Raw genomic sequence first — 19,750 nt, forward strand, 5'->3', positions numbered from 1 at the left:
ATAGTCAGATGATAGAACATCTGAAATTTAAATTTCAGCTCCTCGTACACACTTGAACCCAGTGAGGCCATTATTTCCACATGCAGAATATCCAAATGTAAGGACAGAAGTAGGGTCATGGAAATCTCGGTAAGGAGTCATCCCGTAGAAACATCCTGATGAAGTCATACTACTTCAGGCATAAGCCATAAAAAGGCTAATTCAGAGTTGAAGAATTGCCCCCCAGGACCTTGGCTAAATAGTGTCAAGAATGGGGAGAGCTTCAGGTACAGGAACCACTGCCACAGACTTCATGTGCAGGCAGATGTGGAACAGTGAGAGTTGTCCTAGAACCTAGAGCAGGAAGGTCTGCAGCAAGGGTAGCCGCCTGCCACCTTATGAGCTAGGGAGAAGATAGATCTCAACTCTTACTCCCATTCCCACCACCTTCATAAGGTTCATTTTCTGAAGCTTTGCATGATGCCTTGTTTCCTTTCATTGTACTTAAGTCTAGGCCATCAGAGTGCAGAACCAAGTACTTTGTACCAGGAATTTCCTCACCACGTCCTTTCTGCTGGTTGGTTTGCAATACTGTGAACACATGGCTGGCACAGTGAGCTCTGTTTTCTTTTCTCTGAAAATGTAAGAAAAGAAAAACAGCACCTTATGAATCCTCAAAAAACTGGGTGTTCAGAATCTATGTCCAGATTGGAATTATGTGATGTAAATCCAGCAAAATGACAGAGGAATGTATGCCATTCTTAGATAGCAATAAACACAAAGTGTGCTTCTAAATAATCAAGTTCCTTCCATATCCCATTTACAAGTAATTCCATCATTCAAGCAAAGCCTGGATCCTACAAAGACTTAAGAATGGTGTTGCCATTAAGTGAATGAGCAGTTACATTGCCTTCAGAAAAGCTATACACAACATAAAATTAAATATAAATTTAGGTGTTCATAGCACAATTTATAACAAAGCCAGTTATGCATTGCTGAATCAGGCCCTAATTAGTTTGGCAGTCCATCATGAAAGCTACCCATCCGTAAATTACTTTCTGTGAAACACTTCAACCAAATTCCAGACAAGTTGGAAGACTGAAAAAGAAGGTGGAAAATTTCAGAGAAAAATAGATTTCCCTAGACTTAGCTAATACTTCAAGACCTTATCTGATACATAAAGCTAAAATTCAGTTGCTGAATATTTAAGTATTTTTCTGACATGTATTTTTCCAGAGAAATCTAAAAAATGTTAAGTAGCTTGGGTTCAGGTATTCTTTACTGTGCAAATCAAGAATTCTTTTTGTTTTTCACCAAACTCACAAGCCAGGAATCTGACACAGGATCTGAACCACAACGATTGAAAATTAAGGAAAGTAAAGGCTATTCTCTTTGTCATCACACTTCCACTTATAGTGATATGCTCTTTTGTTATTAAGCAGGCCCAATCAAAACAAAAGGGATACTGTTTCTTTTATGAGTAATGCACTAACCCACCAGCAGAAAAAAAATCACATAAAATGTATGGGTTCAGACAGCATAAGATTTATTACGATGGCTGCAAAAATTATTCCTTCTTAACAGCACTTAAATTGTCTAATTATTCACAGCTGTTTTCAATTTGTTTCAGGTTCTTAATTAGAGGGTAGAGTCCTCTGCCCAACGCCTGAACCAGCACTGTCAAAAAAGGCTAAGAATGGTTTCACGCTAAACCAGCCCAGCTCTGCGGCTGATTAGTGGAAACCACTGCAAGGTAATTTGTTATTCATTCTTATCTATCTGCCTCCTGCTGGGCTGAGATAAAGAGATACACGATCTCATTCTTGTTTATATCTTATTTTACGCCATCACGGCAATCAAGGCAAGTCTGGATGAAAAAAAAAAAAAAAAAAAAAAAAAAAAAAGTAGTGCTTGCTGTTCTTTTAGAGAAGCATTCCCGGACAAGCAGGTATGTTTGGGAACCCGCACCTGGTAATCTTAATTGACCTCTGGATTTGAGGTTGGGCGGTCTTTGTTTAAATTTAGCATAATAGCAGGAGGCTGTGTGCCTGAGGGGAGCAAACAAGTGTGCAGCCTGCAGGTAGAAGTCACTCCTGCGGGTTTAGACTTCTATCCAAGACAACTTTCCTGAAGGATGTTACAGCAGGGTACAGCTGGTCCCTCCCAATTTTAGGGAACTACAGTTTATTGCTGAGAAGAACATGCCAGTTCTATTTATATGTGTTGGACATTAAAAGTAGACGATTATGTCATGCTTAGAAAGATCAGAAAAACCGTTCTTGTCAGGTTGCCTCAGATCTGTCTTAGACATTTTCTTTCCTTTGAATGCTTCAACCATTACAGTTTTGAGAAGTCAAAAGCCTGTGGACTCCATGCTCTCCCTCTGCCCGTGAGGCTGTGTGTTTCGCATCAGCAGCAAATCTGTAGGTGCAAGTTCCTGCCTTTGCATGCAGGAGTCTGTGCTTGGCTGGATGGATGGCTGGGCACATACAGTAAAGGGAGCTCGAGCCTGTTCCAAAGGAAGTCTTACTGGTTTAAATGGGAGTAATAAATCTTTCAGGTCACCAGCTGCACTTAGCTGGCCTCATTAAAATTCAGATCCTTAGTATCTGTGGGCAAGTGTATGAAAAGGGGTTATGGGGTGAATTGGTCAACAGATTTTAGGTTTGTTTGTGCTCCCTGTGGACTCCCCTACTGAAAAAGTCCTGAAGAGTTTAATAGGAAAAAAAGAACCTATGTTATTTTTTTAAAGTATCCTATAGGATTTAATAGGGAATTATATCCTGGCTATGGACATTTTTTTATGGTTCAGATAACTGTAGGAAAGACTGATTTGTGCATTAATGCATTTTTCTAGTGTGTCTCAATTATAGAAACATCTGCACTAAGTGAACTTGAAACCTCTTTGATTCCCTGTGCAAATTCTCACTATTCAAAAGTCCTCATGTTTTCCTATTTCTTGCCTTTAGCTTAATAGTTTCAGAGTGGGTTGCAATAGTATGTAACTGTGTAGCTTACAAAGGAAAGTTGGATTTTTAAGATGTAATTGCTTAAAACCTTCAAATCCTGTGTTCAAAAAACATAGCTAGCCTCAACACTGACTGATCTTCGGGATGTTATCAGCAGCATCTCTTATCTCTAGTAGAGACAAAGACTGTCAGCCTGAACAACAGTACTTGCTCCATGCAGCCCTTTACTGGGCTGGGGAGGTGATTTGAATGCGTTCTAACAGTCACGGCTGTTTAATGGAAGGATGGAATTTTGTCTGTTTTAGCCTGGAAAAGAATGATTTTTTTAAATTACTCTCTGCTGTTATTTACACCAGCGCAAAATTAGTGTGAGCTTTTAATGTAGGCTGTTTCACAAGGTGTGGGACAGCGGAGAATTTTTTTCAGCTAATTGGAAAACGAAATGCTATTATCTTAAAACACATTGTTAAGTTTTTTAAGGCCTTTTCCAGGTTCATATAAGAAGTTTGTAGCAAACTGTTTTTATTCTGGGTGTGTTGGGCAGCACAGGAAAACTGCAGGTCCATGCTGTGGTGAATGGACACTGTTCACTGCCTGGTACCCACAAAGCACAGCTGATACCAGCTCCAGGCTAGCAGCAGCATGGTGTGAGGACATGAGGCCTGTTCTGACTGTCTGTGAATGGAGCTCAGGGGCAGTGTCTGCTTTCCAGGCACCTTTCCACACTCAAAATGCTTTCACTGGAATTTTCTTTGTGGAGTTGTGGATCCTCTATCCTCCAGCTAGAAGTCAGCTACAAGCGAGGGGTCTTTGATGTTGTCTCACTTGGCAAAAAAGCTGTCCACTTCCTGGAAAGTTTATGTCCAAACAAGAAAAAAAAAAAAAGCTAACAAATTATCACAGAAACAAAGACAATGAAATCAATTGCTGTTATTACAACAATCAAGAAGGTCACAGTAGGTGACCAGTCACTGGTGGGTTCTATGGCTCTCCTCTTGGGAAAATGTGAGGAAGACTTCCATTTTGATGGAGAATCCAGGGACAGACTAAGCAAGTTGCCCAGAATCAAGGAGTTTGTGGTATTCAGAATTGAAGTTCATATCTCATGTAAAACTTTTCTGCATTTCTTCAACTCTCTGAAATAGCTCTGCTTAAGCCTTCCCACCACCTACATTACACATGCTGGCACAGCTTTCTCACAGAGGCACTCGCTTCTGCTGAGTCAATACACATTAGCCATCACAATTTAGAGGATATCTGCTGATGTAAATACTCCTTGTCTGTGAATATAAGGGCTAATTCCCACTGAAATCAGTTGAGGGTCCATCATTACTATGACTGACCTGGAGTAAACTTTTGCTCAGATTTGCAAACTGAGCTTGTACTGTGACCATTGCTGTTGTTTGTCCTCTGTCCAAGCTTGGCATTTCTCTTGATTGGAGAAGCGGCACTGGCAGCTTTGATATCTGAGAATGTTCAGTCTGGTTTTGCACTTTTGTGATGGCAACCTGAAATCTGTCCAGTAAACGCAAAGCATTCTGGAGAGAGTTCAGAAAAATTTGGACCAATATAATTTTATGCTTGTATGAATCATCCTGGTGTTTTGTTAAGTCTTAGTTTACATTTTAGTCACTCACTGGGACACCAATAAAAAAGAAATAACCCTAAAGAAAAAACAGCTGGTGACTCAAAATCAAATCCTGCTAATATTTCTCTTCCAATAAAATTGGTATCGCTCATATGAAGGCAAATTCTTCACATTATATATTATATGATATACTATAATATGTAATACAATATATATACACACACATAAACCCCTAATGCTTTAAGAGTTAGGATTTAGAAAATATATAGGGAAGCAAAATTACATTCAGTGCTGGGCACCCTTCTACCAAAAATATCTAGAAAAACTGGAAGGACTTCAAAGAAGGCATGTTAAAGTGACTGGGAATCTGGGGGTATTGGATTTTGAGGAAAGTTTTAAAGCACCTAAAACCTGTTATCTAGAAATTAATGAGACAATGACTCAGAACTCTGACTGGCATCAGAACTGGCACCATTTTTGGCTGGCATATGAAAGTAAATTGAAGACAGAGCTGGTTTACATTGGGCTGTAAAATGACATGGTTTGATACAGCTGCACAGACAGCTGAGTCATCTCTTCAGCAGGACTATAAACCTCGAAATGTGAGGCTGGAAGTGGCACTGGAGAGCCAAAATGCCAGGGTACTGCCCGAGGAGCCTTCTGCACCTTGAGGCCCTCAGCACCTCCCAAACAAAGCGTTGGCATTGGCATTAGGAAGCTGCACCCATCACCTCATCAGCAAGAACTTTGCTTTTTGAGGTTACCAGTGTCTGCAAGGCTGGAAGATAAAGGGCTAATGTGCCCTGAACTGTTGACAAGGTCCCACTTTACAGACTCTTTTTCCTCAGATGTGGCAGTGGTGTTACACTAGGGGCTGTGTCAGGAAAATCCATGTATCCTGCAAATGACTGACGAAGACATGGGAGGTGTGGATTCACCTGCTCAGGGACACAGAGAGGATTTCCAACAGAGGTGGGCATCTAGCCCAGATCCTGAAGTCCAGGTATGTAACCAAAGCATAAAAGCTCCCTTTATTTGTAGCACAGCCAGCTTAGAGGAAATACTAGAGACATATATACATTAAATCAGAAAAATAGGAATTTCATAATGAAAATTTATTAATGGTAAGATATTATATTTTGTGGGGACTGTTGTTCTTTTCCCTGTTACTGAATTTTAATTTTTAAACAGACCTTTTTTGCAAGAGCACATTTATAAACTTGTTCTTTGGCCCCTAGGGAAGGTTCTTGTGGGACACAAAAGGTATGGTTCCTGTTAGGTGAGATTTTTTTATATTTAGTTGTAGCAAAATCATGTTACAGGAAATCACACTGTTCACTATGTTTATCTTTGTCCTCTCAGACAGGTTGGCTGACTTAACGCATCTTTTTCACTCCAGATTTACTTCCTTTCAGGTATCTAAAAAGTTAGGGTACCGTTTCATAATAAAAAATTCAACTTTATTTTAATCAGTCACAAAATTAAGTCTGCTTTTGCAAGAACATTAAAAAGTACCTAGAAGTCAAGATATTGCTATTGCCACTTTAGGTGTGAGAAGATCCATTTCTTGACTGGAAATTTATTATAAAGGAACTCTGACTTGCATATTCAGGCACATGAGACACAGCACATCAGATGCTGACACCACTTCAGTGTGGAGGACTGTGTGATCAACTTTTCAAAAACTAACTTTTCAAAACTGTGTGTAAATTCTTACTGAATCAGATCATTTCTGTTTCCTCCATATTTGGAACTTCCTTTTTTATTTTGTTTAGAAAGAAGCATACTTATCCCACTTAAAACCATTTCCTTTTTCCTCTTTACAAAGTGAAAAAGCAGAGATGTGAATTAATGAACACAAAAGAGGTATACTGCTGCTGCAACAGCTTATTGTTGAAAATCTTGAATCCTAATTAAGGGAAAGAAGAGAATTTGACCTTTGGAAAGTGATGGTCTTGTAATATGTTATGTATATGATTATTTGGAGAATGGCAGCCACTTTGTGTTTGAATTTATAAGTGAAAGGTAAAATATTATTAATGTAAATGAAACATGCTTCAAGCAAAGAATAAAGCAATGAATCATGTTAAGTGAATTTTTGAAGAACGTGGGAAGGATATGCTCCTGCTCCTGGATGGTTAGTTTCTTGCAAAAAGGCTGCTAGGTTGAAACTGTATCTGTGGTTTGTTGTTTCATGGAAGAGCAAGATAAACTGGGGAGACTACAACAATAATGAAAAAACAGCAATCCATGAGACAGGTTCTGTGAGCACTTCCTCAGGGAGAGGAAAGCAGGAGGGATGGATTGCTAATGACTGGAAGCAGAATGTTTGATGGCATTACCAGGCAATGTAAATACAGGCTAGTGGCCTCATCCTGAAGCACCTCTTTGAGGGGCTGGGTGAGAGGCCTCAGAACTGACCACAGCCAGCAGCAGCAGCCTAGATGGGATAAGACCTGAAGTTACAGAGAATACAGAGCAGGATTTCAGTCCCTGGCAGCACTTGTGGGAAAGTGAGATCTGGTCTCCAAAACACAAAATCCAGGAAATCATTGTCCCATTAATGTTTCTGTCTATAGTTACCTGAATGTCATAGGCTCTGTACTAATTTCTGCTTTAAAAATTCCCATTCTTAGAGTTATTTAGGGAGACATTCAGGTCCCCAGATACAGGTGGCTTCCAGACACCACTCCATAAGGACACAAGTCTCTTGCAGGAGGCCTCTGTCATTGCTGCTGGTCTTGTGCTAGTGTCCCAGGCACCCTCAGGGGTCCAGCATAGCACTCAGTACCTACAGCTAGGCTCCAGGACTGCACCCATAGTTCCAACAGGAATTTCTGGCTGTAAGAAGTTGGTTTCAACTTATTTCAGTATTTTCTCTCCAATGTCCCCACTGCATTTGTGCAGATGAAATATTCCTGGCTTAGTCTTCTGGAGACTGGAATTCTCCCTGGATAAGAGTTGATTTGGATGTAGCAATTTTTCACACAAGTATAGTGATGTTAGACATTGCAAGTCTGTGAAGAGAGAGTACCTATGGTTACTGTTGTCAGACAAGCAAAAGTGCCAATCTGCATTGGAACAGAAAAGCAGTTGTTCTGGCACCAGAACAATTTTATATAAAAGTCTTCTTTATGGGTCTTGAGACCAATTCAGCTATTGTTTGTATGCACGTGCCTCTTCTGAGTGCCTGGTGCTCTTCCCGTGGACATTAGAGCACATTCCGTCTTGCCATTTTCCCTTCAGCTGCACAGCTCCTTCTTCATGTATGGCAGCTTTAAAACAACACAAAAAGTAGTCTTTAACCCTGCTGACCTTTAAGCACATGACCTGTGAAAACATCGTCTTCTTTCTATCTACCATACTCTGTATATTCAAGCACACATTTGACATTTATGTTTTCCTGAGGCAGTAAATTTTCCTTCTGCTGACATAGAAGTAAATGCTTTAATCAGAATAAATCTGACCCTTTAAATCAGCTAGCTACATCTATAGCAAATTAATTACTAAAAATGGCTGTGCTTAAGGAGTCTGTATGTTTCTAGTATTTATTAAGAGCATGACTTTATTTTTTCTACAGCTTCTCAAGAGATTTGATCTCTGCACAAGTGAATAATTTCAGCTCACTTCAATGGAACTAGTATGTGAGTTAAATACTATTAGTCTGAGTCCCAAAATTAATGTGAAAGCTACTGCTTTCCTTCCCAAGGGAAAACCAGGACTGGACAAGGATGAAGGGAGCCACCTTTAACCCATGTTGTCTACAAAGTGGGTATTTCTGGGAGCAGGTGCTCTTTGAGCTCTTGCAGAAGGGGCCCTGGGCTTTGTGGTCAGTGTGGGGCTGGAGGTGGGATATCCTTGATATTCCTGGATGTGGGATATCCTCAAGCATGGAGCTTGAGGCATGGGTTGTGCCGGAACATCTCTCTGCTACCAGCCCCACACCAGCCTTGGCTCCAGGCAGTCACTGGGCTTAGCCAACTCTGTCCTACTCCTAAAATACTCTGCAGATACAGTCCCTGAGTCCAAACTGAAAACTAGAAAATACTTCCCTGCCATTTTTAACAGGAAACATGTCCAGCCTCCATAACAATAATAACTGTCATAATTAAAGACACTCTTTAAAATTTCATTTGGTTGTGAAAGGAAGCTGTTTGAAGGAAATGACAATCCAAACCCTTTTTGTGAAAGGAGCCTTTCATGACTTTCAAAACCTGCTGTAACTGTCTAGGATAACTTAGAAATACAAATGTCAGAAGATTTATTGATCAAAGCAAACTCCATTCTTACTGTTTTTCATGTCTTTTACAGATTTATGACGATTTTATTGAGACCCAAACAAGCCATTAGTTCAGACTTTTCAATGAAAAAATATATTTTTCAATTTTTTCAGTTTTCACAATATCTTTTCCTTAACTATGACTACTGCTGCTCAGAAAGTAATGAGTTTGGCCAAACCTCTTTCACAGATGAAAACTATAATGGGAAATAAAAAGAAGAGCTTTCTCCACCCTGACAGACTCCCACTTAGCCCTTTGTTTCTGTCCTCAAAACAGAGGAAAACAGATTCTATTCAACTCCCACCTGGCCCTGCCTGTAACTTGATGTCAGGTTCTTTCCCAAGACACTCTAGAACATCCAATTTACAGTGGAAACATTTTCCCCTCAAATCTCCTGCTCCCTTGGTTAACATGATGACCCTTAGTGGCTGGGGGTGTGGGGCCTCTATCCATGATGCCCAGGAGCCCTGAAATGTGTGAGTGACCAATGTAGTGTAGCAGAGCTGGCTGTGGGGCATCCAGGAGGGGCAGTTGTATCCCATTGCCACAACATCACACAAAAGCTGCAAGAGGCTTTTCTTATTTTCCCAAGTGGCACACCTGTGAGAGGAAATACCAACCAAAATTTTAGGGTATTCACTGGAAAGCTGCCATTTGTCATATGGAAAAATACTGGTTTTTCTAGGCTGCTGCTTATATGATGCAAAGGTGGGAAGATAGCATCATAAGGCTTTTCTCTTTGCCAGATTTCATATGGGAAAAGTGTGGTGTGTCTGAACCCCTGCCAGGGTGTCCTAAACTTGCTTGCTTCTCATTAAGTCTGAAAGCTTTGGACCAGAGAAAAGCCTAGCACCACTGGGGGAGCAATGTGTGCAGTACCTGTGGAGGCCCACTTCCCTGCTGTAACCTGTGCAAATCTGTCACTGCTAAAGCCAGTGACAGGACTGACACTTCAAATGGACATCACTCAACTAAAAATGTTGGCCCTGGGGACTTCAGCTGTAGTGAAATCTGGCCAAGATGGTGTCTCTAGGGTCAAAGTGCTATTCTCTTTGAATTCATGGGGACCCAAAAAAATTCCTCACTCAACTCACAGAAAAAAAGACAAAAAAAAGAACAAAAAAACCCCAAACAAACCCAACAAAAACAAACAAACAAACAAAAAACCCCACCAAAACTGAAACAAAACTGATCAAAAAACAAAGAGAAAAAAAATCAGAAACAAAATAGGTAAAGAATAGACATTAACTGGATAAAAACCCCAGCAGTTTTAAGCTCTTTATAAGTCTGATAAATGGGTGATTAGATAGTTTCTTGCAAAATCCTGCAAATTTATTGAGGGTTCCTCCTCACTCTTACAAAGAAAAGAAAGTCAAAGATTAGGCCACTGATCCACCAAAAAGTTCAAAGTCTGCTGAAGGTTGGGAGCTGCCAAATTCATGAGGTCATGTTCACAGTGAGATAACTGTCCAGATCTCATTCTGAAAATGAGTTTCCTTTCTGGTATGCATGTGAAACCTTTCAGCTTCTCAATTGACTTTAATTTTCAGCCATTCTAAGCTTGCTAGACTGCTCCCTCAGACAAAGATGATAAATAAAAGTTTGCTGAATTGATAGTTTTCTGACTTCCTCTAATCAGAAAAAAATTCCTTAAAATAAGCAATAATGAGATAGCCAGTGCTGCAAAGTGATTAACAAAAATGTAATCAAATAATGTTCTGGATTCAACATCCATAGGTGCAGAAGGGTCCATGATCTGCCATGAATAGCATCACTAGCTTGTTTCCTAAAGCAAGAAAGTGGTAGAATGAATGAATGAATGAATGAATGAATGAATGAATGAATGAATGAATGAATGCTGCAAAATCTTGAGGATGTCAGAAATGGAGCAAATAGTAATCATAGCTACTGATGGATTCTGTGACTGGTCTGTCACACAGCTCCTGGATGGGCCATTGCCCCAGCACTGTCCTTGGGGCTGGCATTGCAGGTTCCCTGAGCAAAGGGGAAGAGAACAGGCTGAAATGTGGTGACACTCACAAGACTCAGTGAAGGGCATCTGAGGAGTACCTGAGACAATATTTGATTTTAACTTTTAATTAATTGTCTATCAGGTTAATTGAACTTCTGAGGCCAGAGACAGGCTGCTCTCAGTAAATATTTGGAGGAATTTGCATTCTCCAAGAGCCTTCAATACGACAGATTTGGCAGCTGACTGCAAGTGACTTCTGCTAAGATAGGGTATGCTGCAAGTCACTTCTGCTAGTTTAAAGCAGGGTGAAAGTTATAGCTTTAGTTAGGTTGTGCTGGTCTGAAGCATTTCCAGCTTCAAGACTCACTGAATAACTCTGAGGACATCTCTTGGCAGATTTAATCCCAAAAGATGCTGAGATACTGTAACACACTTTTTATCTAGCAGTAAGATACAGAACTGGGTATTCAAGTACCAAATATCTACTGAAAACATGTAAATCTGTCATTTAAGTATCTCAGAAGACTTTAACCTGAAACTAGAAGACTTAACTGAATGAAAGACCTTCACTAACAGCAACAGGAGTTTTGTCAGAATAAGGACCAAAGGATTTAGTCTTAACTTTGAAAGCAAGTAGTTTTCAAACCATCACTAACTGGATGGAACTGCTTGTTTGGAAAACTCAGAGTCACTGTTATATAGCAGTGACAGAAATGTTAATTCCATTTTTCCTTGCAGGTCGGTGGCAGAACCACAAGTATTAAGAAAACAGTTTTTGAATGTTATCTACCACTTTAATATCTCTTTTTTAGATTTGTGAGCCTGCTGAATTTGCCTGTCTGTAATCATTATTAGATAAAAAAAATAAAAGACTTAAAGGTAACTCTTTAGGTTAAAATTTATAACTTTCAAGTGATCATCTGTACCCTGTCATTTTGACTTCTTAAACCTGAAGTTTGCAGTGCCTCAGGCAAAAACATTGCTGTTACTGTACGTCAGATAAGATGCGGCCTGGCTTTTTTTATATATAATATTTATTGGATATTGGGCATTGCTAAAGGGGATCTTATTTTAACTGAAGCCAGATTTTCTGTACTTAATAGAGTTAGGAATGGTGTATTATTTTCCAACTTGGACGGGTTATTAATACTTATAAGTTGTGAACATGGAAAGAATTCTCATAAATCTGTGTAGTGCACTGAATCTTACAACAGAAGAGATAAAGATGTATGAAAAGCTGCTGAATGCCTGCACATCGCATTCAGCCCCCATTCAAGGACCTGATTCTGCTCTGAGGAGCCCTGGAGGAGAGAATGCCTGAGTGGGGCTGTCAGCAGCTCCAAGGACTGCTGGTCCCAGGGTCAGCTCTCCTCATCTCCAAATGTTGCTCTCCATCTCTGCATGTTTTCCACATGTGTCATGATAGTCCTCTACTCCCCAAAAGGGTATGGTTTAGCCAAAAGTGGGAGGATTTAGCAGGACTACACAGAAAAATCAAAGAATTTATGACTGATTATTTTCCTCCCTGTGTTTTAACAGATAGAGTGGGCAATCTATTCCTTCCGTGTTGCTGAAAGGGACAAGGATCACTCTCAAGTTGAAAGGGCTCACTCCAGTTAACCAGAGAGACCATTTTCAGACCTCAGTGTCCTATTCAGATTTTGAATCTAAAGAAAGTCATATACACCTGTCTGTGTAGAGCTGCTCTTTTCCCCTTGCTGAGCCATATGAAATGAAGGATAATTTTTATTCGGACTTCTCTTTATAGTTGTGCACACACGTCCCTTGCATACACAAGCCTGGCATTCATGCAAACCAGGTGCATGCAGAAAAGAATTTTGCTCTGAATATGTATTTAGCTAGCAGTAACTACGGTCTCCAAATTCTTCTCTGGAGTGCACAGAACTTTGTGTAAAACCTGGGACAGACTCTCGTTCTTAGCTTTAATTTCTCAGTTGTCCTATTCAGGAAGCCAGAGAAGATATTTCCACAATATGACCACTTTGCTGCTGCTTCACTGCATGACTTCAGGCAACACAGGGAGTGTGGAGCCCTGATAGGTGCTGAGGGCTCTTGTGACCAGTGCTTTTGCTTTCCTTGAACAGGGATGGAGCATTCAGCTCCTTATTGCATCCAGTCCTTCATGATTTTGTTCCAGCTCTCTTTCCTTCACTGTCTCTAAATATGCATGTAATGGGGCTCAGCCTGTAAAGATTTTATAATGCTACACATCATGCAAGAGAAAACTTCAGTAAAGTGAATTATAAATGTTAATGTATTATTTTGGGAAATGTTAGTAGAAAAATAAATGTGATATATCAATTCTACTTGCACAATAGCTGCTACCATCATTCATTTACATCTCTGGGCAATTACTGTCACTGTGCTGTGCAAGGTTACACTAGTAACCCCAGCTTTATCGATGTACGGCTAAGGAAAGCTAAGTGACTTCCATAGGTCACAAAAAAATCAATGGCCATGCAAAGACCCAGGTGTCCTACTCAGGATGTAACTTCTGAATTGCCTTAACTTGGTGCTATAAATAGGCTGGGTCCCAATTCTGCTTCCACTTACACTCCTGTATCTCTGTCCCCTCCATCTACACGTCTCTGCTCTATTCTCTTGTAGGAACACTCACAGTTCAGCTTCAGGTTCTCTGCTGACATGTCTCATGTTTGGCGAGGAGATGATAGATTAGTTCCCCTAAGCTGAGGCTGGATAACTAAAGCAAGGCTTACAGCATCCCTAAGTACACAAATGAACAGCTTTCTCTCAAACAGTTATGGTTTTGTTCTACACAAATCTGGAAGCAGTGTCATATGTGTCTGCACATGCACTAAATACTGATCATATCTGACAAAATATCAAAAATGGAAACCTCCCCTAAAGCAAGGTCTCCAAATGTATGATTAAGACACAGAATGTGTGGATGGCCTTTGTCAGCCAGAACAGCTATACCTGATGGGAGTTTTGAGACAGTTCCCAGACCAGCCCAGTAATATAAACTGAAATAGATGTTGATATTTTTGTTTGTATACTAGGCTGTGAACATTGAAGACTTCTGAACAGGAAAGCTGTTTGATATTCCCATATTTTCATGGGTACCGTAACTTGGGTAGATAGCTTGGCCAGGTATGGAGCAGAAGCTTTTATTTGCCACCACTTGAATTGGCAGAACCTGTGAAGCACAGGCTGCTCCTACTCTTGCTGAACCACATCTCATCCACATCCATGTACTGGAGGGAGAAACAGCCTCTGCAACCACAAAAGAAAGGAGCATTGTGAACTGAGTGTGTTTTGATTGAAGCAAGTCCTTATGAGAGGTTTTCAAAGCACCTGGATGATGACTTCATTGCTTCAGTGACAAACTGGACTACTCCAAAGGACTGTCCATGCAGAGTGCTTTGGAAGCTTCCTTTCAACTGGCATTTTTGGCAGGGCAGATTGGCCTTTGATACTGGACGTATTCTTCTCCTGGTGGATGCTCAGTTCTGTGCTCTGGGTTTGGGGCTAACAAGTTTGACTAGATTCATGTTCAAAGAGGGAGGGCAGCTGGGAGTACCTGTGTGTGCAGCAGGCTTGATAAACTGCAGAGGCACACCTTGAACTCTGCTCAGTGAAAGGTGTAATCCCAGATTGCCAGGAAGGCTTTAATAACTCCCCAGCATTTACAAAAGGAAACTCTGAGAGTATCTTTATTGGGATGGGTCACTCATTGCAGGCATTGAGACGACAGGTTAGCAGGACCCCCTGGATAGCTACTGACCTTACAGTGTGTCAGACTTCTGCAACTGCTGTTGTTAACAGTAATTAACTCTTCTGCAGATGCAGTTAATTTTTAAAGGTGCTGATAATCTAATTATACAAGAAAACCTTAGGACTCCAACTTACATGTGGGAGCAGCTCAAAATCAAACCTCTGCAAGGGATTTGCTGCCACCAGTGTGTACTGCCCAGCACTAGAGGAAGTTGCTGTGTTTACATGAAGGGAAGATAGAAGGCTTGTGAAGAGGCTTGTCAAGAGCCTCCCTTTTTTTTCTAGCATACTATGATGTACCTTGGAAGAAGCTAGGTTTAGATTAGATGTTAGGAAGAAATTCCTCACTATGTGGGTCGTGAGGCACTGGAAGAGGGTGGCCAGAGAAGCTGTGGGAGCCCCATCCCTGGCAGTGTTTAAGGCCAGGCTGGATGGGGCTTTGATAAACTTGCTCTAGTAAAAGACCCCATAGCATAATCTTCAAGGTGCCTTCCAACAGAAATTAAGGTCTGATTTTATGTGCTACCACCCTTTCAAATGAAAAATGGAAGGACATCCATTCTGCACCTGAAGCAGTATCATCTACCCAATGCAAGAGAGTATTGTGTATGAGGTAGGAAGGCAGAGAAGGGAAAGCCAGAAGGAAGCAAGGGAAGAGGTTGTTGTTGAGCCCCTGAGGGGAAAGTGACAGTGAACTGACTCCAAGGCAAGTTTGTAAATTATGAGCAAAGATAGCACATGCTGTTTGCCTCTCTGTTTGCATTGTTCAGAGAGATGGAAATTTATGTACAGTCACGTAAATGAACTAGAGTGCAGCAAGAAATATCCCTGAATTTATCTTCCATTTTTTTTCTCTAATAATTGCTTCAGGATCTCAAATCCCAGAGGATAAATATATGGTTACTCTTCTGTTCCTAGTGGTTAGATAGTTTTTAAAGAAGGGTACTAAATATTAAAAGACAGTTGTATACATACATGCATGCTGTCTCAGAGATTGTGTATGCATATGTGTTTTCCAAGCCCATTCCCAGACAGAATGCCATTACTCCACAAGCTGTCCAATGATTTCATTATTGAGAAAGGCAATCCCTTTGTGATTTGAATTGTGCCTGGAGTTATTAAAAAAATCAAACATGGTTTTAATTGCTGTGAAGGTTTTAGTTGCTTATAGCCAGGAATTTAGCTCAAAATGTCTGCACTCCTGAGTTTAATTTGTGCAAAGTTTAATATCTTCATGCAATAAACCACTGAGGTATTTCTGTTTTTAGAACAATATACTAAACCATTTTGACTTCTCCAGGCAGGATCAGTTTAAAGCTTTGATTACCTAAGCTTTAAATCCTTAATCTGTGCTTGGAAAAGGCAAGGGGGGAGGGAAGGGCAGTTAGTGGAGAGGGGCAGCATTTTCTGAATGTCCAGCCACGTATCTACTAAAAAAATGAAATAGATTTTCTATGGCACAGATACATATGAATTTGCCCATAACAAAAACACACCAGTGTGCTAATTTGAGGGGGGGACATGCACGTGTGGCCCACGCATGTGCTCTGAAACTGGGGACAAGTGCCTGAGCTCTGCAGTCCTTGCCCCTTTTACCCCTCACAGCCATGTGTGAGTAAATCACAGCTGTCAGTATGGTAGCAGCTTGATTAAAGTTCAGGGGTTTAATAGATCATTTTAAAAACCCCAAATTACTCCCACTCCCTAGTCGATCCACCTGGACCCTTGCCCTAGGTGCATGGCAGTTTTCAACCAGCACTGGAAAAGCCAAGTCTGGGCCTGAGGTTCCTGCTTATTCCCCGAGGATCTTTGCTGCAGACCTAGACCAACATTCTCAGCTGTATTTAATCTGCTCTGAGACAAGCTGGCTATGAGAAAATGCAAAGGAAAAGGCACATAAGCAAAGACATGGAAAAACTTGGACAGTTGGCCTGCTTTGTTCACTTGGTAAACTGGAGGCTGGCCAGTAACAGCGGAGCTCCCTTGGCAATACAAGTCTGTTCCAATTAATCGTGTTTAACCATTCTAATCACACTTTAGCACATTAATCCTATTTTCAATCCAAAACACATCTGAAAGAGCGGCATGTGGGCCTTTTTATAGCAACCGCAAATCAGATGTAACTGAGAGACATAGGGCCCTAGTTTACTCTGCACTTTCACTGAACTTAAACTTAATAAAATATGTGACTGAGTTGTGGTTGGATTTACTGCATGATGTTGATGCTTCCACATATAAATAGATCCCTTAAGTAACTTAAAAACCTGTCAGAAAGGGCAGTGAAAATTTGATTATAAGGTAACCAGTGCGTGTGTTTTCTAACAATGACATTGTTCCTCTGGTCAGTGGTATTGAGAGAACTTTTAAAATTTAATCTGCTTATGGATATAAATGATGCTACACTTGGAGTCATGGGGCTGCATTTTTTGCCTCAACAACACTCAGTTACAAAGAATTTTATGGCTTGCTTTAACCATGAAAACAAAATAAAGCTGTTATCTTCTCCCAGTCATACTTCCGGCATTTAAAATAAATTTTGGAATAGCAAAATTTTTAACTTTACTGTATTCACCATGCACCAAGCAAAATAATATTTTTGGTTTGTACTCCTGATAAAATGTGGCTGCTTTACATTGCTTCTTTGTTAAAATCCTTGCTTTCAATAAGAGGTGGTCTTGTTAAGGTATAGATCTGTGATGGTGCATTTTATTTCCCACTCTGTGGATTTGCTTTAAACTGAACAACAGCAACAAGAAAAAAAAATTGCATCCAAGTATGTCCATCCCCAAATCTCTTGATGTCTTTAATGGTCAAATCCATGTTTATAGGCAGACTCGATGGAGGTGCATTGGAATGTAAATTATGCAGAAGGGTTTGTGTTTGAGTCTTGAATTTAGCTGTGAAGTGAGAATGAAGTTATTAATTCGTGCTAAATTAATTTAGCAATTCAGAATATAGCAAGAAAAGGTATGAAAGAAAAGTCCATCTTAAAAAGGAAAATCTTGGACAATTATCAGGATTATACTCGATGTTTGGTTTTCTAAGTAAATACTTCTAGCTTTTTATGTTGCAAATACTAATCTAGTAAGATACATTAGGGGAACCTAAATGCAAACTAGAAATGAGTTTATCCAGGTAAGTAAGGTTTTATTAAACAATTTAATTCATTCCAGTTCTTTTGGAAGAAATTGCAGGTTATGGTTAATGTAGTGTATCAGACAGGAATAGCATTCACAGAGCCACCTGCATTTAATATAGAACTGTCAGAGATCTCTACTCACTACCACTTATCCAGAAAGAAATACTCAACAATTTGATCAACCCAGGACTTTTTAATATTGAAAAATATATTTCTTTTTCTGAATACAATGAAAATAAAGACTCAGTTTATGGAATTTTGTTCTTCAGTAAAATCTATACAGGGTTTTTTAAGCTTATTAAATTAAAAGTCATTTTGGCCCCTTCTGTATACTTTAGTAGGTACTGGAAAATACTATCCACTGGGACTGTACCCAATAGAGAATTAAGACAATACATTCAAGGCAAGTCTTATAAAAAGGCTTTTCAAATATCATGAAAGAAAGTCTGAAAAAATAAGTTAGTGCTTGTGGTGCCAAAGTCTGACAATCCTTGGGTTAAAGATACCAACTGATGCATGGAATATTACAGAATTCCATGACCTGCTAACAAAACAGCTTATCCAGCAGGTATTTCTAATATTCTTCAAAAAGGAGTCTACTACTGGTGAAAAGAGCAATTGAGTAACTTGGTATCTGTGGTCATAGAGCACAAAATGGTGAGCAGACAGTGTTGGCTACTCCCCCATTACTGATGAAAAGCATGACTGGAAAAAGCATGAACTTCTTCTGCTTGCTGCTTGTCCCCTTAAAATGGGGACAAGGCAAGGGAGGCTGCCAAGGTCGGTTTTACCAGTACAGGAGCTTTGAGATGCCCACTAGGCCAGGCTGGCTTCACGGGGATCCAGAGGAGGAAAACTGCTCTAATGGGAAGTTAGGACCAGTGTGAATTATTTTCACTTTCCGCACTAAGGCCTTCAAAACTTGGCACAGTGGAGTTCATGGTAGATTTTAAGGAGGAGCTGGGAGGCACATGGCAGAGCAGCAACTCCTTCTACCTACTCTAGAAAACGAACTGCAGTCAGCAAGAATTTGCTTGCCTGTGAGTCAGGCAAGTACTGATACTTTGTCTTCTGCAAAGCAGAACTGCTAAGGGACAAGGGGTTTAATGTATTAATCTTTCCCCTCCTCAAGTTCAGTGAGTTTTTTGTCATCTACTTCAGCAAGCCAAGATTAAATCAAAACCTACCTACAGTCCCATTTCAGCCACAAACTTTAACAAGTGCCATGAGACTCTTCTAAACCAGACAGAATAGAGGTTGATGGATTTATTTCCTTTCCTTTATTAGGAAACCTTTCCATGATTTGTAATTATTCATCTTCTGAAGGGAAGCTCTGCAGCAGATGAGTTGTCCAGAGAGTTCTGGCCAGGCAGCAGGAAGCTCTGTGGCTCTGCACCCCACAGCCCAGGTTTGGCACCTCTCTTCACCACCCACCTGCCTACACACAACATCTATCCACAGCAGCCTTGAAAGCCCTTGAGGCCAAGAAAACCCCATATGCATCAGCTGTGGGTACCTGCTCGTGTGCAGAAATGCTACATTGCCATATTGGCTCTGTGCCAATGCCTTCTTTTCACCGCCTTCCAAATGTAAATCCTCAATGGACTGATCATTGTTGCCTTTGGTAGACCTTAAACAACACATTGAATTTCAGTACAAAATATTTCCTTCCTTTAGGCTAGATTATGCCATTGTACTATAGTACTACAACTGCTCATGTGTTCCCCAAGACTTCATGTGTCCAACAGGAAAAACTGACAGTACAAGTGAAGTTATTTGGAACTGATATGTTTAAATATTTTGACATTATAGTAATTTTGCCAGCTTTTTAGATAGGATATTCCTGTTGTTTAAAAAAGTGTTAATATTTATCTGCAATTTTAGAGACAGAAAGGGTCAGAATACAAACAGACTGCAAGAATAGAAGTGATAAATTAAGAAACAAAGGTGTAGATGTGGTTTCTTGACCACTTCTTGGATAATTCAATACAGTGGATTTCTCAGGCCCAGCATTACACTCCCATCTCCCTGGGAGACTGGGATAGGAAGGCCTAGATTATTTGTTTT

The 19,750-nt window shown here is 40.2% G+C and overlaps 1 long non-coding RNA gene across 3 annotated transcripts in view; it reads left to right on the plus strand.

Annotated features, from left to right (window-relative positions):
- The window catches only part of LOC137475326 (uncharacterized), a 54,144-nt gene that overhangs the window by 4,285 nt on the left and 30,109 nt on the right, over positions 1 to 19,750 (plus strand). For all 3 annotated transcript variants that reach the window (XR_010999819.1, XR_010999818.1, XR_010999820.1), the window contains exon 2: positions 1,610 to 1,927. This is a non-coding gene — a long non-coding RNA (uncharacterized lncRNA). The remainder of the gene's footprint in view (positions 1 to 1,609; positions 1,928 to 19,750) is intronic.

The sequence above is a fragment of the Anomalospiza imberbis genome, chromosome 6, assembly GCF_031753505.1.
Source record: "Anomalospiza imberbis isolate Cuckoo-Finch-1a 21T00152 chromosome 6, ASM3175350v1, whole genome shotgun sequence".
NCBI lineage: Eukaryota > Metazoa > Chordata > Aves > Passeriformes > Viduidae > Anomalospiza > Anomalospiza imberbis.